General features: G+C 37.2%; 1 protein-coding gene and 1 non-coding gene across 2 annotated transcripts in view; one reads left to right on the top strand and one right to left on the bottom strand.

The window, feature by feature from the left end:
• PRR16 (proline rich 16) overlaps nucleotides 1-27,227 on the bottom strand; it is a 326,938-nt gene that overhangs the window by 74,190 nt on the left and 225,521 nt on the right. The window lies entirely within an intron of this gene.
• Nucleotides 6,415-6,555, top strand: LOC112440025 (U4 spliceosomal RNA). The gene has a single exon (XR_003028229.3). It is a non-coding gene; the product is annotated as a U4 spliceosomal RNA (small nuclear RNA).

Raw genomic sequence — 27,227 nt, 5'->3', positions numbered from 1 at the left:
TCCTTATTTTATTAATACATGAAAAGTGGAGGAGCTAGTAAATAGTTAAACCTTAAAGTGTTTGTACTTTTTCATCCATTAATCTATAACTGAAAATGTATTCCAAATTATTAGTGTAGAAAAACATTTTTTAGTAATATGTTCATCACAGCATTATAATAAAACAACTTAACATCAAAATACCTGTCAAACTATGGGTGACAAGGTCACAAAAAATTGTTAGATTGTAAATTCACTGAGTATATGGGCCACGTCCATCTTCCTCACCTGTACCAGCACATTGCCTGGTATAGACTAAATGCTAAGGAATATTGATTCATTCACTCACTCCTGCATTCTACTCATTCATCCAAGGACCATGATTTTTGTTTTATTTTGTTTTGATTTTTTGAGATGGAGTCTTGGTCTGTTGCCCAGGTTGGAGTGCAGTGATGCAATCTCAGCTCACTGTAATCTCCGCCTCCCAGACTTGAGCGATTCTCCTGCTTTAGCCTCCTGAGTAGCTGGGATTATAGGCGCCCGCCACCACACCCAGATTTTTGTATTTTTAGAAGAGATGGGGTTTCTCCATGTTGGCCAGGCTGGTCTCGAACTCCTGACCTCAGGTGATCTGCCAACTCAGCCTCCCAAAGTTCTGGAAATACAGGCGTGAGCCACCATGCCCAGCCCCAAGGACCATGTGTTAAGCCTTGCATCCATTTCAGGAACTATGCCAGCCACTGGTGGTACCAGGCAGATTAAAACGCAATTTTGTCTTTAAAGGGCTAGGGCTGGTGATACAGTTGCTGAAACAGCTGGGGTAGGAAAGAAGAAAAACATGTAAAAGGGTGATAAAGTGCTAATGCTCCACAAATATCTGATGCTGGTTTATGGAGTAGATAGTGGAAATACATGTATATTTCCTTGGCAAAATGAGAAGAGTTAAAAACAAAAGAGGTGGAATTCACTTGATTCGAAGAACAAGAGGAAATCAGAGCTGCTACCTGAGAAAATCAGTCACATAGGCAGGAAGACAGATCTCTGCTGGTCATAAAGTTAAGGAGGGTGGCAGATTTGGAAAAGGGTTTGACAAAGAAACACCCCAATAAATATATGTTGAGTAACTGTAGCAAAGATGTGGGAGAAAATGATTTAGTGAGAACATTTCCTCATGTTGGAGAATTTCTGGAGATGCTTTTTTCTAAGCTCTCCTGATTTGTTGTTGTTGTTGCTGCTGTTTAGATTTGTGATATGAATGCAGATGAGACATATTGGAGGCTGAACTAATCCTCGCCACTGCTAAAGCCTAAACCCTAGTTTGATGTTCAGAATTCCATGAAGGAGAGAGATTTTTCTAGTGCACAGCGAGCAAAAGGGGAGTGGCACTTCAACGTCTACTCTATAGAGAGAAGGCCTATGTGAGCAAAGCAGCAAGCCTTGATAAATGTCTCCCTGTATTATTTCTATTTACTCTTCATCTGAGATGATGTTGGGAAGGAGAACAGCAACAAACTTCCAAATATAGTGTATCTCCTGAGATGTTCAAACATAAAAAATAACAAAAGAAAAAATACCAGTTTAATTTATTTTGATTTTCATACATCCCACCACTGCTTTTACTTGCTTTGTTTTAACATGATAATCAGGCTATTATAGGGCAAAATAATTTGGTATTTGAATTACAAAATGAAATTCAGAAGTGAAATTGCAGATAGCATTGATAAGGAGTTTGTTAACACACAATAGTCCTCAATAGAGATCATAGTAATACATATGAAGAATTATCATTAAAAATATTTTCATTCAAGTTTGACTTTTGAATGCACCTGTGAAGCATTCAATTATAGCTTACTTAATACCCAGTTAAGCCATAAATAGAATGTGTGTGTTTATATAGTTTTCATTGAGTAGTAAGGGCTATAAACGTGAAGCACTGAAATCATAAAAGCTTCCATGGACTTTTCCACAGTGCTTTGTGCCACTCATAATAAAGTCCAATAATTAATTTTAGACTCAGCATTCAGAGTTCAAAATTTATTTTTTATACTGTCTGTAAATAAAGTTTTATAGAACACAGATCTAAGTGTAAAACAGAAAACTATAGACTCCTAACAGAGGAGATGATAACAAAAGAGAAAATCTAGATGACCTTGGCTATGGCTACGACTTTTTTTTTTTTAAGTTCTGGGATACATGTGCAGAATGTGCAGGTTTGTTACATAGATATACGTGTGCCATGGCGGTTTGCTGCACCTATTGACCTGTCCTCTAAGTTCCCTCCCCTCAACCCCCACCACCAACAGGCCCTGGTGTGTGTTGTTCTCCTCACTGTGTCCATGTGTTCTCATTTTTCAACTCCCACTTATGAGTGAGAACATGTAGTGTTTGGTTTTCTGTTCCTGTGTTAGTTTGCTAAGGATGATGGCTTCCAGTTTCATCTATGTCCCTGCAAAGTACATGATCTTATTCCTTTTTATGCTGGATAGTATTCCGTGGTGTATATGTGCCACGTTTTCTTTATCCAGTCTATCATTGATGGGCATTTGAGTTGGTTCCATGTCTTTCCTATTGTAAATAGTGCTGCAGTAAACATATGTGTGCATGTGTCTTTATAGTAGAATGATTTATATTCCTTTGGGTATATATGCAGTAATGGAATTGCTGGATCAAATAGCATTTTTTGGTTCTAGATCCTTGAGGAATCACCATACTGTCTTCTACAATGGTTGAACTAATTAATATTCTCACCAACAGTGTAAAAATGTCCCTATTTCTCCACAACCTCACCAGCATCTATTGTTCTTGACTCTTTAATAATCACCATTCTGACTGGTGCAAGATGGTATCTCATTGTGGTTTTGATTTGCATTTCAGAGTTCAAAATTTAAACAGAGTTGTCACTTACAGGAGTCATACACAGGCAACCAATAAATTTCTATACCTCCCACTCCAAGTCAATGTTGGCAAAAGGTGATTTTGATCACAATACCTTATCAGAATATTAAATTAGTTCAGATTATACATTTTACGTTATGTTCTATTATATTTGATTTTAATAAATATTCTAATAAATTGCTCAATATTAATTATCAACTATAACAATCACACTTGCCATTTTGGCTATTTCTTTTAGTGAACTTAATATTGTGATTTAATATCATATTATAAATATATCAAGCACAAAGAAGAAATTGTTTTCCTAAAAAAAAAAGACATTACATTACAGAATTTTTCCTTATAATTGTTTTCTGATTATAAAATATCAAGTATATAAATCTAGGAACACTAGGAATTTTCATGGGTCTCAGAAATGTATCAAAACTTTGAACAGGGAACAGTTTTCAAATATAAATCTGGTTTTTGATACAGGAGAACCACTTGGAAAAAGATTGCTTATGAAAGTTAAAGTGCATTCACATGCTTTCATGGCACTCTAAATATGTTCTTATTTATTAATTGTACTATTACATATTTAAATGCTCAAATTGTTATAGTAGTCATATACTATTAATCTTAGCAATTATTAATCTTAAAATTATCATATAAAAAGATGTACTATGAAACAAACAGAAAAGGAGGGAAAACTACTGAGGGAAAGACCCTGGTTCTAGCTCTGGGTCACTGTGGAGCTATGGAAACTTGGGCAAGCTACTTACTGCCTTTCGGACTCAGATTCTTTGTCCACAATATGAATGGTTTAATCACACAAGTTTTAAAATTAAAACTTCACAAATTTTCTGATTTTCAATTTCTATTTCCCACATATAATATGGATTTTACTATTTTTTAAAATGGAGAACTATAAAGATCAAGAAAACAATGTTATCACTTTATATTTACTATTTCTTATTAAGAAAAAATAATTCTTCTGTGTACCTGAAAACTTGTCTGGATTAGTCAGGATGTTCTTTTCCTAGCCCATGAAAGGAAAGTTAAGAGCCTTGAATATGTACGGATTATAGATATACTATGCTACATTCATGTATCTAGGTTACAAGAGTCTGAAAATAGATTTTACACGTAAGTGAAATTATGCAGTATTTTTATTTCTATGTCTGGCTTATTTTACTTAGAATTATGTCCTCCAAGTTCATCCATGTTGTCACAAATGGCAGTATTTTCTTCTTTTTTAAGGTTAAATAATATCTGTGCGTGTGTATGTGTGTGTTTGTGTTGTGCCTCACAATTATTTTATCCATTATCTGTCCATGAGCCCAGGTTGTTTTCACATTTTGGCTATTGTGAATAATGGTGCAGTGAAGACAGGAGTGCAGATATCTCTTCAAGTTACTCATTTTATTTCCTTTGGTCATATACGTATATGCTAGGTCATATGGCCGTTCTATTTTTAACTTTTTTAGAAACCTCGATATTGTCTCCAATAATGGCTATACCAATTTACATTCCTATCAACAGTGTGCAAAGGTTCCCTTTTCTCAACACTCTTGCCAACACTTATTATCAATTGACTTTTTGATAACAGCTAGCTAACAAGTATAAATGATAACTCATTGTGGTTTTGATTTATATTTCCCTAATTATTAGTGATGATTAGTGATGTTGAGCACCTTTTCATATATCTGTTTTTCATTTGTATGTCTTCTTTGGAAAAATGTTAATTCAGATCCTTTTCCCATTTTAAAATTGGATTTTTTTCTTTTACTATTGAATTGTGTTTGTTATATATTTTGAATATTAAACATATATTTATACACCCTTATCAGGTATATAGTTCACATATATTTTTCCCAATCTGTAAGGTTCCCCTTCATTTTGTTGATTACTTCCTTTGCTGTGCATAGTCTTACTCATATGTGGAATCTAAAAAATAAAATGAAAGAAAGAAGAGAAAAAGTCAAATACATAGAAACAGTACAACAGTGGGAAAGAAATGTATAGATGTAGGTCAAAGGGTACAAGCTTGCATTTATGCAGAATAAATAAGTCTAGAGATCTAATGTACAATAGGAAAACCATAGTTAATAGTATTGTATTATTGCATATTGTGTATTGTGTATTATATATTGAAAATTTGCTAAAGAGTAGATTTTAAGTTCTCTTACCACGCACAAAGGAGGTAACTATAGAAGGTGATGGATATGTAAAATTGCTTACACGTAGTAAGCATTTCACTATGTATACGTATACCAAAACATCATGTTGTATACCTCAAACTTATATGATAAAAAAGTCTGAATTTAGCGCAGTCATTAGTGATATACAGAGCACTAACAACATACAGTCAGAAACTTGTCAATAAGAGGAAAAATATGACACACAGGTGGTCAAATTAAGGCTAACATAATAACTTAGACACAGAATTTTCTGGGTGTGGAAATGGGAGAGGAAATTGCCTTTTCTCTCACTTCAAATGTCCATGGGAGAGGCTCCATAGAGACATATTCCTGGCCTCTCTCTGTGAATCCCGTACCCCTCCCTGTAAAGAGAAGTGTAAGTTATCTGATTGGTGAATTTGGAAGAAAAGAAGGTCATTCTTGGCTTAGCCCCCTCTGCTTTGCAGATCATAGACTATCTCACGGACTAACTCTTATGCACTACAAGGCTTGCCTCTATATAAAAGCAGGACTTTGTACGGCACAGCTTCAGGCAGCTTCAGACTTGGTGGCCAAGTGTGTCCAATCCAAGAGAGATGAATCTATAGGACTATATGGCCCAGATCGCATATCTAAGTTTTATGAGTAATAAAGTGACATACTGATTAACATCCTTCTGCTGAATGTTTGGGTAAATCTCAAACAGTTCTTAACTTAATCAGCTTGGGGTAGTAGTATTAATTTGGCAAGCTAAAATCATGGCAAACATCACATTAGATACCTCATATTGTTTTCATTCCTTTATTCAGTCTTCATCCAACCAATAGTTAATCGCCAGAAAATGAAAGAGACAGACATGATTACTACTCTACACTGAGTCTATATTCTGGTGGGAGAAAACAGAAAAAATCAAGTAAATTATAAGTTAAATAATTGTAGTTGTGTTAGGCACAATGATGGCTCTCCAGAGATGCCCACATTCTAATCCCCATACTCCATGAATATGCTGTTATATGGCAAAGGGGAATTAAAATTGCAGATGAAATAAAAGTTGCTAATCTACTAACCTTGAGATGGGAAAAAAATTTTCTGCATTATCCAGTGAGACCAATATAACAAGAGAATTTTAAATGTTGAAGAGGAAGGCAGAAGACCCAGAGTCAGAGTGATGCAATGTGAGAAAGACTTAACCAGTCTTTTGCTGGCTTTGAAAATGGAGCAACGGACCACGGGCCAAGGAATGCAGGCTGCCATTAGAAGCTGAGGGGGAAAAAAAAAAGAGTGGATTCTCCACAAAGGACCAGAGCCCTACCAACTCTTTGATTTTAGTCCAGTGAAACCCATTTTAGACTTCTGGATATAAGAATTATAAGATAATACAAACTTCACAAAGAGGCAGTATTACACCCACTGAGGTTTATCCAAGGTATGATTCTTGCTAACTGAAAACTTTTCTCAATATCTCACCATGATGACTTGAAGTCTGATATTCGACTTTGGCAATTTTTAACAATCACTGTGGGATTGAATTTAAAAAAAAATAATAATACATTTGTGTCTTTTTGAGCCACTAATCTTGTCATACTTGTTACAGCAGCAATAGAAAACTAACACAGCAGCAGTAAGTTCTATAGAGACATCTGTAATACTAACACACTAGAGTGTAACTTGGAGTGAGATCAGTGAGCTACCATGCATGTGGTAGTTCAGATAAGCTGGCTAAAATTTTTAAAAATATTTCTAATTTTAATCCTTTTAGAAGGTCTATAAACTTTCCTGCTGGTCACATACCCCCATAATGACTATGTTTTTTCCACTGGATACTTTGGGAAGAGTACCTAGAGCCTATGAGATTTTCAGTAACCAACAACAACTTTGAGATCCTCCCCTTTCCTCCCACTAAAATGATAAATTTTTAAAAAAGCCTTGTATGTACTGTGCACCAGCCAATTGTACCACTGGAGCTATGATGCTAAACATCACTAATCATCAGAGAAATGCAAGGTCATCAGGGAAATTCACATGATAAAAATATATCATTTCATCCAAGTCAAAATGGCTTTTATCAAAAAGACAGAAAATAACAAATGCTGGCAAGGATACGGAAAAAGGGGAAAGCTCATACACTGTTGGTAGGAATGTAAATTAGTACAGCCACCATGAAAAATAGTATAGAGAAGCCTCAAAAAACTAAAAATAGAACTACCACATGATCCAGCAATCTCACTGGTGGTTATATATCCAAAAGATAGGAAATCAATATATTGAAGACATATCTATGCTCCTGTTTATTGCAGTTCACAATATCCAAGATATGGAATCAACCTAAGTGCCCATCATGGATAAATTGATAAAGAAAATGTGATATTTAAATACAATGGAATATTATTGAGCAGTAAAAAATGAAATCCTGTCATTTACAGCAACATGGGTGAAACTGGAGATTATTATGTCAAGTGAAATAAATCACGCATAGAAAGACAACTATCCCATGTTCTCACTCATATGTGAGCTGAAAAAAACCTGATTCTGTGAAGGTAGAGAGTAAAATGGTGGTTACCAGAGGCTGGGAAGGGTAATAAAGAGTAGGGAGGAAGAGGGTTTGGTTAACAGGTACAAAAATATAGCTAGATAAAAAGAATAAGATCTAGTGTTTGGTAGACTAAGAGGAGACTATAGTTAACAATAATTCATTGTATATTTAAAAAAACTAGAAGATCTAGAATGGTCACAACATAAAGAAATGATAAATATTTGAGATGATGAGCATCACAATTACCTAGATTTGATCATCTCATATTGTAAGCTTGTATCAAAATGTCACATGTACCCCATAAATATGAACAACTAATGTGTATCCATATAATTGTTTTTAAAAAATAACAACACAAAATAAAATTAAGAAGCTTAATTGCAGCCGGGTGCGGTGGCTCACACCTGTAATCCTAGCACTTTGGGAGGCCCAGGCGGGCAGATCACGAGGTCAGGAGATAGAGACCATCCTGGCTAACATGGTGAAACCCCATCTCTACTAAAAATACAAAAAATTAGCTGGGCGTGGTGGCGGGCGCCTGTAGTCCCAGCTACTCAGGAGGCTGAGGAAGGAGAATGGCATGAACCCAGGAGGTGGAGCTTGCAGTGAGCCGAGATTGCGCCACTGCACTCCAGCCTGGACCACAGAGCGAGACTCTGTCTCAAAAAAAAAAAAAAAAAAAAAAATGTACCAAAGAGTAAAGAGTAAAGATAAATTCAGAAGATATTTTGAACAAACAATAAAATTATTTCCCGCAAAGACTTCCTGCAAGTTTTTGCAACATCTGTAGATGATCAATTAAGAATGGCCCAGGGATTCCACTATAACCAAGTGCTAATTTAAACTAAATGCGTTTGATAATGCTCATGAACCTCCTTTTACTCTGCTATTTCCATAAACTCTTAAAAAAATTTAAGTTGTGCATGTAAACTTAGTTTAATTCTGGTCTCCTTTGGTAGGATTGGGTTCTGAAACTGAAATGCTTAATCCACAAATATCTTTCTTTAATGTTTACAGAATTTGATAATCGCTTTGTACACTTACTTCATAAAATTACAAGTGTCTCCTTTACACTTTCCTTTTTATTTCCTCAACATTAATAACATTTTTAGCTTTTCCTGTCTGAGGTTTACTGGAACATTCACATATTCAAGTAAAGATGTTTTGAGAGAATTTCATGCAAGATAACCTAAGGAAATCATTTTCTGACAATTAAAATTCAACCAGGAGCTCATTACTGCTATTATAAAAAGAGGATAAAAGCAACTGATCACCACTCTATTGAAAAGTTGAGATAAATAACTGCTAGCCATAACTAGAACATTTGATTTAACTTTTAAAGTTTTTTATAAATTCATTACCACAAAGAGGAACTTTTTGTCTTTCATGTAACCTAAGGTAAAGAGCAAGGAGTAATGAACAACACTGACTACTTTATAGTAAATACATGACTGGGAATTCCCAAGGCAAATGTACAACCCTGAAGGCTACTAAATTTAGGAGATTTAACTGGGATGAGAATGGCATTTTCACTGTCATCAGAAATACTGACAAATTAGATGGTTATCATTTGTTACATTAAAAATCAAGACAAATTATTACAATGAAAATATTTATCTTTTCATGTACACTGATCCTGTACAGAGAAAATTATACTTTTTTTTTTCATTCTTAGAAGCTAAAAACCAAACAGTAACTAATTGAGATGAAGACTTCTGTCTCACCAGGCCATTGGTTTATAGCCCACCACCTGGATCTGACCCCAGGATGTTTTCCCAGCTGACAAGCCTCATTCCCACATGCAAGAGAATTGCCCCTTAAGAGCCCCTGGCAAATTTTTCATACTGTGTTTCCCTTAAGGTTTTAATAAAAGAAATTATCTTTACTAACAATTGAAATAATTGTCTTTACTTGTTCTTTTCTTCTTCCCCTATCAAAAATAGTGTCTTAACTCTTGAGTAGTGCAGACCCAAATTTTCATTTAAAGAGGGTAAACGGAAATTTCCTAGAGCTATGTCATAAATATCCTAGAGACTCACGTGCTATCTGTAAGAAGCCGTTATTAAAAATACGGAACATAACAGTCAGGCAGATTATATGGCTCTTCCTGCCTTAAAATGTCATCTGTTTTTAAGTCGGTGAAATATTCCAGTTGTTGAAAGCCATAGAACATGTAGCTTACAATAGTTTTAAATGAACAGAACTTCTTTAGAGAGAAGTTTGTTTTTCCAAAAGTATCTAGAAGAGCTTTGGGACCCATTCTCTGACAATCCCTCCTATATGGGCCAGCATTCTCCTCCCATGGAGGACTTTTGTAAGCCTGAAGTGTATTGGTAAAATCACAAGCTATGGAACATAACAGAATTATGATCACCTCTCTACTCCATCATGTAATAGCTGGGAGACTAGAGCAAGCAAAAGTAACACCTCCAAGCCTCAGGCTCTTAGTAAGTAACTTTAATGGTGAACAAGATGGCCTTCATAGTCCCCTAAGCCCTTCTAAATGTTAAATAAGACTGCAAGCCTCTGACATCCCTTTTCTTAGAGCATTTAGTTTAGAAACCCTTCAATTGTAGATTTCCCTTGCTCCTTTGAGATGTAAATTTTCTCCCAGCCTCTTTCCAGTTTTACAACCTAGGAAGATCTTCTCAATCTGGGAACCATTCCTTTGAAATGTAATCATCAAAAAAGGTAGTGTCCCTATGTATAATGTCCCTGTATCCCAGTGTCTATCAGAGGGTAAGAGCTTAACTTTGATAAGTGGTAATTAGCAAACACAGATGACCTAATCACATTGACCAACCTCCTTCCCACAATAGCTTAGAGCAGTGGCAAAAACAGCCTGCCTTTTTTCTCCAAGAAGTTGAGTTCAATCTTTCTCCTTATTGAACTAATAATCTTAACTTCTCTTGAAACAATTTGAATAAAATCTTTCTTGTCTGTTTAACTGTCCTATGCAATTTTTATTTGACAAGAGTTGTTATGAGAATTCAAGTAGCATATGTAAAATACTCAGCATTGCATAAAATGGTTGCTTAGTAAATGTTACTTTTTCTCAGACCCCTCTCTTTTGAACCACAGAATTCTTCTCTGAATGGAGATCCTTGAAAACCCAAAATGTCTCTTTTCAAAGATCAGGTATAGTGGTGTGATATGGCAGTTGAACAACTTAAAAAAATTCCTTGTGTGTTTGCTGTTTTGTTAAATGAAGAAACAGGCTGAAGGAGCATATCAGCAAGTGCTATTTCTATCCACTGAGCCAATAAACAACCTGGCCAGAAAAAGCAAAAGGTCTTCAATATTAACATGAATTTCAACTACGGAGTGAAAATATGTCCCCAAAGTCAAACTGCTAGTTTCTTCTTTAGGAACTGACAAAAATCAAGAGGTAAGAATATCTACATGTCATTACATCAGGAGGCCCGGTGATGACTTGCTTAGCAACTATCAAAGGTAAAATCGTGAAGTCCATTTTAATCTAAAGGTAATACAGAGTTAAACCAAAGAAACCCTTCTTTCAAGTAGCTCTCTGAGCACAAAAGAATAAAATTGTCATCTTCATTAATATGAAAATGGTCTCTTTCTCTTGTTATTATTTACTGGGATCATTTGTAAGGCCATTGGAAGCCATTTTTGTACCCATTTAATTAGATTACATGTCTCCGAACTTTGTTATATGACTGTTAAAGCACAATGATGAAAGATACAATGTGAATTTTTGAGTAAATATGTTTTTTCAAAGGTTTCTGTTATGCCATAAGCAACCAGTGATATACCAAGCTTTTTGCTGTTAGAATACTTCATATTTTTTAGGCTCTCATGTGTTACAATTTTTTTTCTATCCACATCATCTTGTACCAGGCTCCAGTTCAAGGTTATTAACTGACAATATTGATTTCTACCAATAATTACTAGAGTCAGAGAAGAGCACTGTGAATTGTTTACAATTACTATCTTTCATATTAAATGTACATTCAAATATACATAGTGATCATAATGATTATAATGTTGTCATTAACTTATATCCTGAATGTCAGAAAATGATTTTTATTGTCTTAGCTAAAGACCACAAAAACACAAGAATAAAAATTTAAATTTTGTTGAAGCTAGTGTGGAAAATATAAGCTGATTATAAAGAAAAAACATAATGAACAGAAAATATCATTTGGATATTTGATATTGAAGAATATCATTTTCCTTAACACTGAAAATTGACTTCTATTTCCTTAGAATAAAAACTTAAAAGATGAACAGATAAACTTTTTTAAAAGCACATGTGGAAAATACTGATATATATGTTTACTAAAATTTGTCAACATGATATATAGAAAAAACTTGAGGGAGATCATGAAGAATATAACGTTTCTGGCAATGTTGGGATATTTTATGGGATAGTTTAGCTTAACTGCACCATCAGAAAATCTGAATAAAAGCTATAAATGAATAATTTTCATATAATTAACATAACATTATATATACATAATCACTTTAGAATTACTCATACCTAAGCATATTACTGATACCTAAGCAATATTCTTTGAATGCAAACAATTAAAACTTTGCTCTTTTGAACAATTTATTGTAGAAATGTACTCTCCTTTTTTTTTACAATGGACATTGAGCCAGTGAATCACACAAACTTTAAGTGTTAAAGTAATGCATGGAAGTCATATATTTCCCACTCTAAACTAATCTTAAATGGATCTCTAGCTCAGGAATTACTTCTTAATACTGCATTAAATTAAAAAACGTTTTAATGCTCCACGTAAACTTTCTGAAATATAAATTTCTAAGTACATTCTTGTCTCTTACACATATGGTGAAAAAATGCGTAAATAGGCTTCATGAGTACTGACTATATGCTGTCTCAATTAGGACAAAATAATAACAGATGTGCCATTCTCTGTATTGTATTATTTAATTATTGTTAATTCTGCTGATATACTAGAATCACCTGGTTCATTTGAAGCCTACTGATGTCTGAGTGCACCGTAGAGAGATTCTGATTTAATTGGTCCAGGTTGGGGATCAGGGTGTGAAGCTTCCCAAGTGATTCTGATGTTTAGGGAGGATTATGATTCATATTGGTATATAACTGAAAGCAAAGAAATAAGGCTCATGAGTTTTAAAATACTCTTGAGTACATTGGTGCTCTAGTTTCTATACCATAAAATGCTAAGAATTTTTAGAACATATATTCTTAGATTTGCTCATCTCTCCATCTGGAAAATAAAATCATGTTCTCTTTGGTGCAAATAGTACAAAACTTATATAGAAACCCTGCATTCTTTCAGGCTTGCAACACATCCTTAGGCCAGGAAAGGAGGGAAAAAAAGAAAACAGTCTCAAGCCAATGATGTCAGTTTCCCACACTCATAGAAACCAGGCCTCCCCTCCATCCATCCCTGCCCATTTCCAAGATTCCAGATTGGTTGGGAACTCAGCTTTCCATAGCACTATCTGCTCAGAATCTAGAAGTGTCTTTTGTCCTTCTCCACCACCAACAAAATTTTTGTTTCCCATACCCCTTTTTTAAAAAGCTGTTTTCTACAGAGTTTTGAAAGGAGCCTGTGTTCTCTTAAGAGAAAGCTTCTTTCTTATGTTAACTTCTGTGTTTGAATTTTGACAATGGAAAAACAAAGAAACAAAAGCCCCAAATTCTATTTGTCTACCTAAGTCCAGCTGTATCATCAGTATCTAAATCTTTATAGAAAAGCTCCCAAAATACCTAGAGACAGTACATACTGACAAATCCAATTTCATCTCTGTGTACAAAGAATTGGGGTATATTACATAATCGACAGCTATTTATGTGGGCCTTAAATTATAAGAAATCCGGAATAACTTTCCTCATTTCATGGATTAGGAAATCTATAAGGACTAACCTTTAAAACTGCAAGCTAAGTAAATGTCACACTTTTTAACCATCAATAAGAAAACTCTCACACAGAGAACCAGAGACATAAAAATAGTATTTTCAAATCTCACTCCAATCTCTTCAAACATTGCAAGGAACAACACATTAAATAAAAGCAACAGACAAAGCCATGAGAATAGGAAAAGATAATCAATAAAGCACTTTACATCTGATTGTTCATTCTATGAATTCAGTAAACAAATACATATTGGGATGGCAGCTGTATCTTTACCAAAGTGATTGCATCAAACACAAAAGAAACAATGCTGTGTATTCAATGCACAGGATAGCACTCCCCAGGAAATGAAACAACATGAGGCTTCAGTTCACTAGGCTTCAAAAATAAATTTGATGTATGTCAGGCCTCTGAGCCCAAGCCAAGCCATCGCATCCCCTGTGACTTGCACGTATACGCCCAGATGGCCTGAAGTAACTGGAGAATCACAAAAGAAGTGAATATGCTTTGCCCCACCTTAACTGATGACATTCCACCACAAAAAAAAAGTGTAAATGGCTGGTCCTTGCCTTAAGTGATGACATTACCTTGTGAAAGTCCTTTTCCTGGCTCATCCTGGCTCAAAAAGCACCCCCACTGAGCACCTTGCGACCCCCACTCCTGCCCGCCAGAGAACAAACCCCCTTTGACTGTAATTTTCCTTTACCTACCCAAATCCTATAAAATGGACCCACCCTTATCTCCCTTCGCTGACTCTCTTTTCGGACTCAGCCCGCCTGCACCCAGGTGAAATAAACAGCCATGTTGCTCACACAAAGCCTGTTTGGTGGTCTCTTCACACGGACGTGCATGAAATTTAGTACCGTGACTCGGATCGGGGGACCTCCCTTGGGAGATCAATCCCCTGTCCTCCTGTTCTTTGCTCCCTGAGAAAGATCCATCTACAACCTCAGGTCCTCAGACCGACCAGCCCAAGGAAGATCTCACCAATTTTAAATCAGGTAAGCGGCCTCTTCTTACTCTCTTCTCCAACCTCTCTCACTGTCCCTCCACTACTTTCTCCTTTCCACTCTTCAATCTCTCCCTTCTCTTAATTTCAATTCCTTTCATTTTCTGGTAGAGACAAAGAAGACACGTTTTATCTGTGGACCCAAAACTCCGGCGCCGGTCACGGACTGGGAAGGCAGCCTTCCCTTGGTGTTTAATCATTTCACGGACACCTCTCTGATTATTCACCCATGTTTCAAAGGTGTCAGACCACGCAGGGACGCCTGCCTTTGTCCTTCACCCTTAGCAGCAAGTCCCTCTTTTCTAGGGAAGGGGCAAGTACCCCAACCCCTTCTCTCCTTGTCTCTACACCTTCTCTGCTTTTCTAGGGGAAGGGCAAGTACCACTCAACCCCTTCTCCTTCACCCTTAGCGGCAAGTCCCCCTCAACCCCTTCTCCTTCACCCTTAGCGGCAAGTCCCCCTCAACCCCTTCTCCTTCACTCTTAGCGGCAAGTCCCACTTTTCTACAGGAGGGGCAAGTACCCCAACCTCGTATCTCTGCGCCCCAATCCCTTATTTCCATGCCCCGACCTCTTATCTCAGCGCCCCAATCCCTTATTTCCATGCCCCGACCCCTTATTTCCGTGCCCCGACCCCTTATTTCCATGTCCCGACCCCTTATTTCCGTGTCCCGACCCCTTATTTCTGCGCCCCATCCCTTATTTCCACACCCCAACCTCTTATCTCTGCACCCCAACCCCTTTTCCCACTTTTCTGGAAGGTAAGAACCCCTGAACCCCTTCCCTCCATTTCTCTACTCTCTCTTTTCTCTAGGCTTGCTTCCCTCACTATGGGCAATCTTTCACCCTCCATTCCTTCTTCTACTCCCTTGGCCTGTGTTCTCAAAAACTTAAAACCTCTTCCATTCACACCTGACCTAAAACCTAAATGCCTTATTTTCTTCTGCAATGTCACTTGACCCCAGTACAAATTCGACAGTCGTTCCAAATAGCCAAAAAATGGCACTTTGAATTTTTCCATCCTGCAAGATCTAAATAATTCTTGTCGTAAAATAGGCAAACGGTCTGAGGTGCCTGACGTCCAGGCATTCTTTTACACATCAGTCCCTTCCTAGTCTCTGTGCCCAGTGCAACTCATCCCAAATCTTCCTTCTTTCCCTCCTGTCTGTCCCCTCAGTACCAACCCCAAGCGTTGCTGAGCCTTTCTAATCTTCCTTTTCTACAGACCCATCTGACCTCTCCTTTCCTCTCCAGGCTGCTCCTCGCCAGGCCGAGCTAGGTCCCAATTCTTCCTCAGCCTTTGCTCCTCCACCCTATAATCTTTTTATCACCTCCGCTCCTCACACCTGGTCCGGCTTACAGTTTCGTTCCGTGACTAGCCCTCCCCCTCCTGCCCAGCAATTGACTCTTAAAAAGGTGGCTGGAGCTAAAGGCATGGTCAAGGTTAATGCTCCTTTTTCTTTATCCCAAATCAGATAGCGTTTAGGCTCTTTTTCATCAAATATAAAAATCCAGCCCAGTTCATGACTTGTTTGGCAGCAACCCTGAGACACATTACAGCCCTAGACCCTAAAAAGTCAAAAGGCCGTCTTATTCTCAAAATACATTTTATTACCCAATCTGCTCCCGACATTAAATAAAACTCCAAAAATTAAATTCCGGCCCTCAAACCCCACAACAGGATTTAATTAACCTCGCCTTCAAGGTGTACAATAATAGAAAAAAGTTGCAATTCCTTGCCTCCACTGTGAGACAAACCCCAGCCACATCTCCAGCACACAAGAACTTCCAAACGCCTGAACCACAGCGGCCAGGCATTCCTCCAGAACCTCCTCCCACAGGAGCTTGCTACATGTGACAGAAATCTGGCCACTGGGCCAAGGAATGCCCGCAGCCCGGGATTCCTCCTAAGCCGTGTCCCATCTGTGTGAGACCCCACTGAAAATTGGACTGTTCAACTCACCTGGCAGCCACTCCCAGAGCCCCTGGAACTCTGGCCCAAGGCTCTCTGACTGACTCCTTCCCAGATCTTCTCGGTTTAGCGGCTGAAGACTGACACTGCCCGATCGCCTCGGAAGCCCCCTAGACCATCACCGACGCCGAGCTTCGGGTAACTCTCACAGTGGAAGGCAAGCCCGTCCCCTTCTTAATCAGTATGGAGGCTACCCACTCCACATTACTTTCTTTTCAAGGGCCTGTTTCCCTTGCCTCCATAACTGTTGTGGGTATTGATGGCCAGGCTTCTAAACCTCTTAAAACTCCCCAAATCTGGTGCCAACTTAGACAATACTCTTTTAAGCACTCCTTTTTAGTTATCCCCACCTGCCCAGTTCCCTTATTAGGCTGAGACACTTTAACTAAATTATCTGCTTCCCTGACTATTCCTGGACTACAGCTATATCTCATTGCCACCCTTCTTCCCAATCTAAAGCCTCCTTTGAGTCCTCCTCTTGTATCCCCCCACCTTAACCCACAAGTATGAGATACCTCTACTCCCTCCTTGGCGACCGATCATGCACCCCTCACCATCTCATTAAAACCTAACCACCCTTACCCCACTCAAGGCCAATATCCCATCCCGCAGCACGCTTTAAAAAGATTAAAGCCTGTTATCACTCGCCTGCTACAGCATGGTCTTTTAAAGCCTATAAACTCTCCTTACAATTCCCCCATTTTACCTGTCCTAAAACCAGACAAGCCTTACAAGTTAGTTCAGGATCTGCGCCTTATCAACCAAATTGTTTTGCCTATCCACCCCGTGGTGCCAAACCCATATACTCTCCTATCCTCAATACCTGCCTCTACAACCCATTATTCTTTTCTAGGTCTCAAACATGCTTTCTTTACTATTGCTTTGTACCCTTCATCCCAGCCTCTCTTCGCTTTCACTTGGACTGACCCTGACACCCATCAAGCTCAGCAAATTACCTAGGCTGTACTGCTGCAAAGCTTCACAGACAGCCCCCATTACTTCAATCAAGCCCAAGTTTCTTCCTCATCTGTTACCTATCTTGGCATAATTCTCATAAAAACACACATGCTCTCCCTGCCAATCTTGTCTGACTGATCTCTCAAACCCCAGCACCTTCTACAAAACAACAACTCCTTTCCTTCCTAGGCATGGTTAGCATGGTCAGAATTCTTACACAAGAGCCAGGACCACACCCTGTAGCCTTTCTGTCCAACTTGACCTTACTGTTTTAGCCTAGCCCTCATGTCTGCGTGCAGCGGCTGCCGCTGCTTTAATACTTATAGAGGCCCTCAAAGTCACAAACTATGCTCAACTCACTCTCTACAGTTCTCATAACTTCCAAAATCTATTTTCTTCATCATACCTGATGCATATACTTTCTGCTTCCTGGCTCCTTCAGCTATACTCACTTTTTCTTGACTCTCCCACAATTACCATTGTTCCTGGCTCAGACTTGAATCCGGCCTCCCACATTATTCCTGATACCACACCTGACCCCCATGACCGTATTTCTCTGATCCACCTGACATTCACCCCATTTCCCCAAATTTCCTTCTTTCCTGTTCCTCACCATGATCACGCTTGATTTATTGATGGCGATTCCACCAGGCCTAATCGTCACACACCAGCAAAGGCAGGTTATGCTATAGTACAAGCCACTAGCCCACCTCTTAGAACCTCTCATTTCCTTTCCATCGTGGAAATCTATCCTCAAGGAAATAACTTCTCAGTGTTCCATCTGCTATTCTACTACTCCTCAGGGATTATTCAGGCCCCCTCCCTTCCCTACACATCAAGCTCGAGGATTTGCCCCCACCCAGGACTGGCAAATTAGCTTTACTCAACATGTCCCGAGTCAGGGAACTAAAATACCTCTTAGTCTGAATAGACACTTTCACTGAATAAGTAAAGGCCTTTCCTACAGGGTCTGAGAGGGCCACCACAGTCATTTCTTCCCTTCTGTCAGACATAATTCCTCAGTTTAGCCTTCCCACCTCTATACAGTCTGATAACAGACCAGCCTTTATTAGTCAAATCAGCCAAGCAGTTTTTCAGGCTCTTAGTATTCAGTGAAAACTTTATATCCTTTACGGTCCTCCATCTTCAAGAAAAGTAGAACGGACTAAAGGTCTTTTAAAAACACACCTCACCAAGCTCAGCCATCAACTTAAAAAGGACTGGACAATACTTTTACCACTTTCGCATCTCAGAATTCAGGCCTGTCCTCAGAATGCTACAAGGTACACGCCATTTAAGTTCCTGTATAGATGCTCCCTTTTATTAGGCCCCAGTCTCATTCCAGACACCAGACCAACTTAGACTGTGCCCCAAAAAACTTGTCATCCCTACTATCTTCTGTCTAGTCATACTCCTATTCACGGTTCTCAACTACTCATACATGACCTGCTCTTGTTTACACTGCCAGTTTAGACTGTTTCTCCAAGCCATCACAGCTGATATCTCCTGGTGCTATCCCCAAACCGCCACTCTAAACTCTTGAAGTAAATAAATAATCTTTGCTGGCAGGACTTTGCTGAATCCCATTAGGCACTCTCTAATCAGATGTCCTGGGTCCTCCCAATTCTTAGACCTTTTATACCTGTTTTTCTTCTCTTATTACATTTAGTTTTTCAATTCATACAAAACTGTATCCAAGCCATCACCAATAATTCTACACGACAAAGTTTCTTCTAACATCCCCACAATATCACCCCTTACCACAAAATCTTCCTTCAGCTTAATCTCTCCCACTCTAGGTTCCCACGCCACCCCTCACCCTGCTCGAAGCAGCCCTGAGAAACATCGCCCATTCTCTCCATACCACCCCCAAAAAGTTTTCGCCGCCCCAACAGTTCAACACTATTTTGTTTTATTTTTCTTATTAATATAAGAAGGCAGGAATGTCAGGCCTCTGAGTCCAAGCCAAGCCATCGCATCCCCTGTGACTTGCACGTATACGCCCAGATGGCCTGAAGTAACTGAAGAATCACAAAAGAAGTGAATATGCCCTGCCCCACCTTAACTGATGACATTCCACCACAAAAGAAGTGTAAATGGCTGGTCCTTGCCTTAAGTGATGACATTACCTTGTGAAAGTCCTTTTCCTGGCTCATCCTGGCTCAAAAACACCCCCACTGAGCACCTTGCGACCCCCACTCCTGCCCACCGAGAACAAACCCCCTTTGACTGTAATTTTCCTTTACCTACCCAAATCATATAAAACCGCCTCACCCTTATCTCCCTTCGCTGACTCTCTTTTCCGACTCAGCCCACCTGCACCCAGGTGAAATAAACAGCCATGTTGCTCACACAAAACCTGTTTGGTGGTCTCTTCACACGGACGCGCATGAAAATGTAAATGCTGAACATAACCATACTAAAACTATTAGAATTTTCTCACTGGGAAGAAAACTCATGTAACTTTGTGTGTTTATTCCAGTAAGTGGACAGGTTTAGGATGGTTTAAGGAGAATGCCATCTGTACAATTCCAGTTGCAAATTGTATTTATCTCTTATATTTTTATCTTCCTGTCTGACACGGAGATCATTTGCCAGCAGGGAGTACTCATTCTTGTCCCATCTACATCACCATAGTGATTGGGACGGAGTTTAGCATGAGATGGATCTTTAAATGTATGAAATTGAATGACTAAATATAAACCTAACTAAAAGCCTCATCCTCAGAGGAACATTTATACAAGGGATCTGTCTCTCAGAAATCCCTCTTATCAGCTATATGCTTCCTGGGAGGAAAAAGCAACTTTTTCTCCAAATAAAGTCACTCAAAGTAGACAATATCTTCAAATGTGTTTTCCTTTCAAACTTGTTTTTAAAAAGTCAACATAAATATTATAATCTAAGTGATAAAAGTGTAACTAAATATTCATACATTAATTTAAGGGCCTAACTTTTATTTTCTTGGTTCAGGTCAAATTTTAAGCACAATATATTAATTGCTTATTTCTTTCATAAACTATTTATTTAAATAGATAAAACATTTATATGTATTTGTCAAGTATAACATGTTTTGAAATATATATACATTGCAGAATGGCTACATTGAGCTATTTAACATATGCATTACTTCACACACATATTTTTCTGGTGAGTGTATATTTCTTAATTTTATTTTTCACTTCCTCTCCTGCTTTTTGTTGGTTACAGCATTTTACATCATTAGCTCAAATTTTTTTGCTTACCTCTTCTGAACCAAGATTCAGATACTAACACACCACTTTGTAGCAGTCCATCTTCTCTAGAGAACCACTTTGTTGGAAGAAATAGGAATATATTTTATCTCAAATGAGGAAACTTACATTTCTGTGCATGTGGTTTCACAAGTTTATTCAGCCTATTAAGAGGTCAATAAAGTGAAGGAATTCAACTTAATCATTTTAAATTTCTTCAACTTGAATACAACTTGAATACAAGAAACTATATGTTTCTTGTTAGTAAACGTAGGTATGGTAAGTGCTGCCTTTAATAATACTGCTAATTTAAGAAAAAGATGCACACTACAAAAGCATATTTAATTACTGTTTTTTTTCTATATATTTTGTTTTGTTTGTGAATTTTTACCTGTGTTGTACTCATTATACCACTGTGGGTTTTTTGTTTTTGTTTTTTGAGATGGAGGCTCTCTCTGTCACTCAGGCTGGAGTGCAGTGGCGCGATCTCGGCTCACTGCAACCTCCACCTCCTGGGTTCACACTATCCTCCTGCCTCAGCCTCCTGAGTAGTTGGGACTACAGGCGCTCGCCACTACGTCCAGCTAATTTTTTTTATTTTTAGTAAAGACGCGGTTTCACCATCTTTGTCAGGCTGGTCTCGAGCTCCTGACCTCGTGATCCACCCACCTTGGCCTCCCAAAGTGCTGGGATTACAGGCATGAGCCACCGTGCATGGCCGGTTATATATATATATATACACACACACATATATATAAGTTAGAATAAGATTTTTTTTACAAGTTATGATAAGACTCAGATAAATGGTGAAAATCTACAGAGCAAGGCTTACAAAATGAAGTTATTTCAGGCTGGGCCATAAATCCAGGAAAAGGTGCAGCAAGGCATGTCAGGGGAACAGTAATTAGACTACTCAGCTGGAGCAGCCTTCTCAGTATTGGGGTCGCTAGATTGGGAGATTATTAAGATAGACTTTGAAGTGTTTTTGTTAGGACTGCCAAGACCAGACGTAAGAATTTTAAATAGCAGATAGTCCTAAACCATCAAAATTTTTGGATTGAGATGAAATGGCGAGAGGAAAGTTTCTCCATTGGGTATTGGCAGGATGGAGTAGAAACTAAGGCAAGAGGTCAAGTGAGCAGGCAGGTGGGAAATGCAACTTTCAGAAGGGAGATTATAAAAGCCCATCTGAGGACAGTCATTGGGAATGACTTTACAAAGGAAGACATGGCAAAAAGTTAAAATTACTTAGATTTAAAAAAATGAGAGATTGAAAAGCTAACTATAGCTGAAATTTGGAGTTTAGGTAATCAGAAAAATTATTGAGAAGTCATATGGAGGAGCTAATTTTAATATTAATTCTCTAATAACTGATAAGTCCACTTAGAAAAAAATCTGTTTTATAAAGCCCAGAACTTCAGTACTGTATTTTCAATATCACATAAGATATAGTCATTATTTGATACAACTATAAAGTTTTTAAAAAAGATAAAATAAATCAATCCAAATACTCCATTTTTGTCATAAAGGGTGGTTTGAATGGGTAGAAAATAATAGTGCCAGATGATATTTTCGGACTTTTATTGGCAATATTCATATTGGTGAATGTATGAAACCATAAATCACTGTAACCATAGGACTCCAGTTCTCAGTCCTTTTGAAATGCACTTCACTGAAATATGTATTCAAATATATCACAAACTTTTATGTTTGGTCAGAATTTTTTAAATATCACTGAAAAATTAAGTTTTAAACCACAAACCTAGATATTTTTTTAAAACAAAAGATGGTTTATTCTTGTATGAATATTTTTAGAAGATGTAAAGATGACTAGTGTATTAGACTTTAATTACTTTCACGAATTATACTCTAAATACATTTATTCATGTGCTATTACAAGTTATTGTAATTAAAACTAGGCTACACTTGTCAAAACAGTTTAATAAACCATGCTTTTTGTTTCAGTTTTCTTAGAATTCTATCATGCTCATTTGCCGACTTTCTAATTCACAAAATGTAATCCATCAAAAATGAGACTTCTACAGATGAATTGGTAAGGTTCTAAGAGAATTATTAGGCTTACCTGATAATATAAACTACAAAAATATCTAAGTAAAATGATTACTTTATAAATAAGATGAAAACAATATCATTAGCATCAACTAAGGCAAATAAAAAACAATCCACCATATTAACAAAGAACACGAGTAATTTGGTAAGAAGTGTCACAAATTAATAAGAATGATTTGTATTTGTTCAAGGTTTTACTCTTAGTATTTTCACATTCATTAAGTAATTAGGACCTCATAACAACATGTTGGCAGGTGGTGTCCTTCAAAGGAGGAATACAGGTGAAATTGTTAGGAAACTGGGTGGTAATAGAAGATAGACAATTAATGTTACCAGAGAAATAAATATTTAGAAATAAAATGTGTGAAACCATGTAATTTGAGGAACGAGTACAGGACCACGACCTTGTGAAGGATTAGATAAAATTAAGCAGGGGTAATACATATCATTTCTATAAATGTTACTACAAGAAAGACATGAGTTGAGAAAGAATTGAAGTTTGAGTAAATAAAGGAAACAGAAGATACAACTGACCTTAACTATGTGTGTAACCCACTCTGTGTTAGCAGAAGAGCTTTTATCCCATGCAAATAACACAGTAAAATTTAAAGCAAAACATTGAGTAAATAGTAATTTCCTATGAGACCATACATAGTCTAGTTAGCACCAATCTAGAAGATATTATAAAAGTTTGGGAGACGTTTCTGACCTATACAAAGAATGAAGTAGAATAATTTAGTGGCTCTGTCTATTCAGTAACTCTGAAGACTGCAGACTTGTTGAATTCTGAAATTGCATATCCGTTTTGCCTCATCCATTTTGCATTTCAGCATTGCTGTCTAGGAAAGAACTGAAGCTTGTAGTCCCATTGCCTTAGAAGTTCATCTGGGGTTTATGTAATTGTAGCATCCTTCTGTTGATATTGTTTATTACATTGTAATGGAGGAGTCCAGGTGATCTCAGGATACATACTTAATGACTCAACATCCCCATTAGGTGGAAAGAGTGGCACCATTATCTACGTTTTAAACCAAATCTCAAACCTGGTTGAGTAATTCTATCAGGAGCACTTAAGATCTAGAAGGACTGAGACTCAAACACGGGCTTTCTTGTTTCGAGTTGATATTTTTATCCAAATACATTGTCCTCTAGATTAATATTATATATACATATATCATAATTTACATCATCATGGTCCTAAATTTCTGTAGTAAGTCATGATATTTATTTGGCTATTCTGGAGAGATAAGTATGTATCTTCAATTTAGGTTTATGTAATATTTGGGGGACAATTCATTTAGGAACTTAATTATAATTGAAAGATTTATTCAGAAACTTGACAACTGAAAATTTAGTATGCAATTCTAAAGTGTTTAAATTAAAAATGCCTGTTGGTGACTATTCTCAGACAGAATTCAAATATGGTTGTTAAAAGTTGTAATAAAACTCAATTCTCATCATATTAAATGTTGTTAATTCCCCCCACTAAGCTTTTAGCAGGGTTATAGTAGATTCATTTCTATCTGTGTTTAAAATAAAATGGCATCCTAGTTTATGGTGAGGTTAAGTGAACATTAGGTAATATAAAAAGAAAACAAAGTCTTCAAGAGTCTATAAAATATTCAAATTATTCAAACACTAAAAAATTACTCCTTTGAAACTGTGATGGGTATGACTTGGGCCCACACCCATATGCACATCTCCTTCCATTTCTGGGCAAGGGGACTACAGACAAGACCATGTGACTAGCTTTGGCCAATGACACATGCAAGGGCGTCAAAGCACCAATCTTTGATGCATAAATCTTAACTGATGTAAAAGCGCCAGTAAGATTCTCCAGTTGCCCCTTTCTATGTTGTGATGATCCTCAATGAGAATGCTGGATTCCCAGAGTCAACACAGTCTTTACTTTTGAATGACTACTTGTGAGACTCCTGCTCTAAAGATTCTCCCAGGCTCAGGGTGAACTCTGACGGAGTTCATAACAAAGAACTCAGATGTTTTTGAGATAGTGGGGTTATTTGTTACCATAGCATACAGCCTAGTCTATCTTGGCTAACACAGAAATACGTTTAGTTTTCTACGTTATATCTCCCAACAGCCTTCTAAGGCAAATTCCAGAAAACGATGATGTTCAGCTCTACAGATTACCTGTACACAATGCAGGATCGATGTTTTTAGGTGGTGCTGAAAGATGGTGAAGAATATGGATTGTGGAGGCAGACTGCCTGACTTAAAATTCCGCTTGACCACTTATTGGCCCTAAGATCATGGGCAGCCAGTTTCCAATACCACAGTTTTCTCATATGTAAAATGTGGATAATAATTGTGTCCAAGACATTGGGTCGTTATGAAGGAAAAAAAGATGTTTTGAGGAAATGATGTTTTATATTCACGTAAAACCCTTCGAAGAGTGTTTAGAATAAAGTAAGCCCTTGATAAGGATTAGATAGCATGTGTCTTGCTGCCATGAACCCTGACCCACTTGAGGCACACATTGTTTTATTTAGCTGGTCTAAAATCCCTTTGATTGGTTAGGATAATTGACAATTATATTATGAAATAGAGGGAAATCATATCCATAGCCTAATAACAAAAGTATAGAAATGCTTTTATTAGAGAGAGTTGTAAGCACTCTTTAGAGGTTCCATGGAGCAGATCTATTGCTACTTTTGGCTTTAGGGGTCAATGTTAAATAGATGAAATTCACAAATGAAACACCAGTGTATGATAGTGACAGAGTCAGGGTCAATGGCATAATTCTGTGGAATCAGAACTTCTTAGGGAAAAGATCCAAAATAATAGTCTTTGAACTTAGAGAAAAAAAACCAAAAGGTGAAGCCACTGGTATAATACATGAGAAAATGAAGCTTTCATTATTCAGCAGCTGATTCATTTTAGATGGTAGCTAAATTGCCTGAAATCCCTTCATATTCTGCAAAGATCAAACACATAAAGAATGTCAAAACAACATTAGGTAACCCCTTTCAAGCGTCAAAATAACTGATCAGAATAAAGGAAAGATTTACGAAGTTCGGGGCTATGAAGAACACAATTAAGTGGCGATATTGTGGAGAGAAAAAGCATGCTGAGTCATGCTGGCAGCACAAAATGCCAGCCCAACACTTACCAAGGGGCAAATTTTGGCAGAATATTGAAACTGAGGTCTGGAATTTCTACATTTGTAAATAAGTGTACTAATTCCCATGTTATATATTAGTATTAGAGATATGTTAACTTTGAGAAAGAATATATATACCTACATTTGATGAGTCTAGAAGTTATAAATTATAAGCAATATTTCCTCCTTATTTTCCCTTTGTCTTTACACAATTCCATACCTACCATGTCGATTTAACCGTATTTTAAAGAGAGTTATTTGTAAAGCTTCTTTATATTACACTTCAGATTTTTTTTCCCCAATAGATCAGAATGATAAATACAAGTGCTTCAAATGAAATGACAGCCTACATAATTGCTACTCCTGATTCAAGATAAGGCTAACTGCAGTTTTATGTTCAACACTACTGTGTGCCCTAATCGCAGCATCACATCTGCCATTATTTCAGAATCATGTAACTTGAAGAATTCGAAGACTCCAAAATGTTTACTGTAAACATTTAAACTTATCGCAGTTACACATTGACCCAGAAAAGGTGATGTGATTTTGTGAAAATGTCTAGTAATTGATGCTGTGCACTTTATCTACTTTCGTGATATGGCTTTTTATAGAAATTTATTGCTCATAAATCATTTCCCCAGTTAGAAATCATCAGTATTTTATCAAAGTATATTACAATGTAAACTTTTGCTACAACTTGGAACATAGGCTATAGCAAAATGTGCTGGGGACAGAGAATTAGAAGCAAGTAACGAAATCTTCAGGATAATTACAAGACTCAGCATCGCATTATCACATAGAATCCATGGAAAAAAAATTCAGTCACGGCAGTGATTCATGACTTGATCACACCATTCCTTGTGCAATTATATGCAGAACTACGCAGATTTTCCTCAAAGAGCACCCAAAAAGAGCTATAGTTAGACTCTGTAGATTCAAGGTCTTGTATAGTTTCAGAGACTGTGAGTAGCTGCTGCTCTAGTCATGCTGATCTGTCCACAGAAAGCCATATCGACTGTATCATATTCCTTTATTCATTTAATAATTAGGATGCAGTTATAATTCAAACACAGGATAATTTAGGTTAATTAAAACACTTCTGCTGATAGTAGATTCATTTCTTCCAATATTATTCAATGAATGAGGGAAGAAATGGATATAATAACGACAAATCAGAAGAGTGAAAAATTTCTGTTTTTGTATGCCCTTGTATTTTTGTGAACATATTTTTAGATTTGGCTTAAGCATGACCTTAAAAATGTGTTTCATTTCCCTTTATAACTGCTATAACTATTGGTAGGTGGAAGATAACTTTGGGCAATTTTTATTTTCTTTTCAACTTTCATTAGTAGAAATACAACAAAGCAAAAATGGGAAAATCTTTGTCTAAAGTAAAAAAAAAAAAACCAAAACACCCTGTTTATTCCAAT

This window comes from Pan paniscus, chromosome 4 (assembly GCF_029289425.2).
Source record: "Pan paniscus chromosome 4, NHGRI_mPanPan1-v2.0_pri, whole genome shotgun sequence".
Classification (NCBI taxonomy): Eukaryota; Metazoa; Chordata; class Mammalia; order Primates; family Hominidae; genus Pan; species Pan paniscus.
The sequence above is the reverse complement of the archived record's forward strand: the minus strand, read 5'-3'. Positions and strand labels throughout refer to the sequence as shown.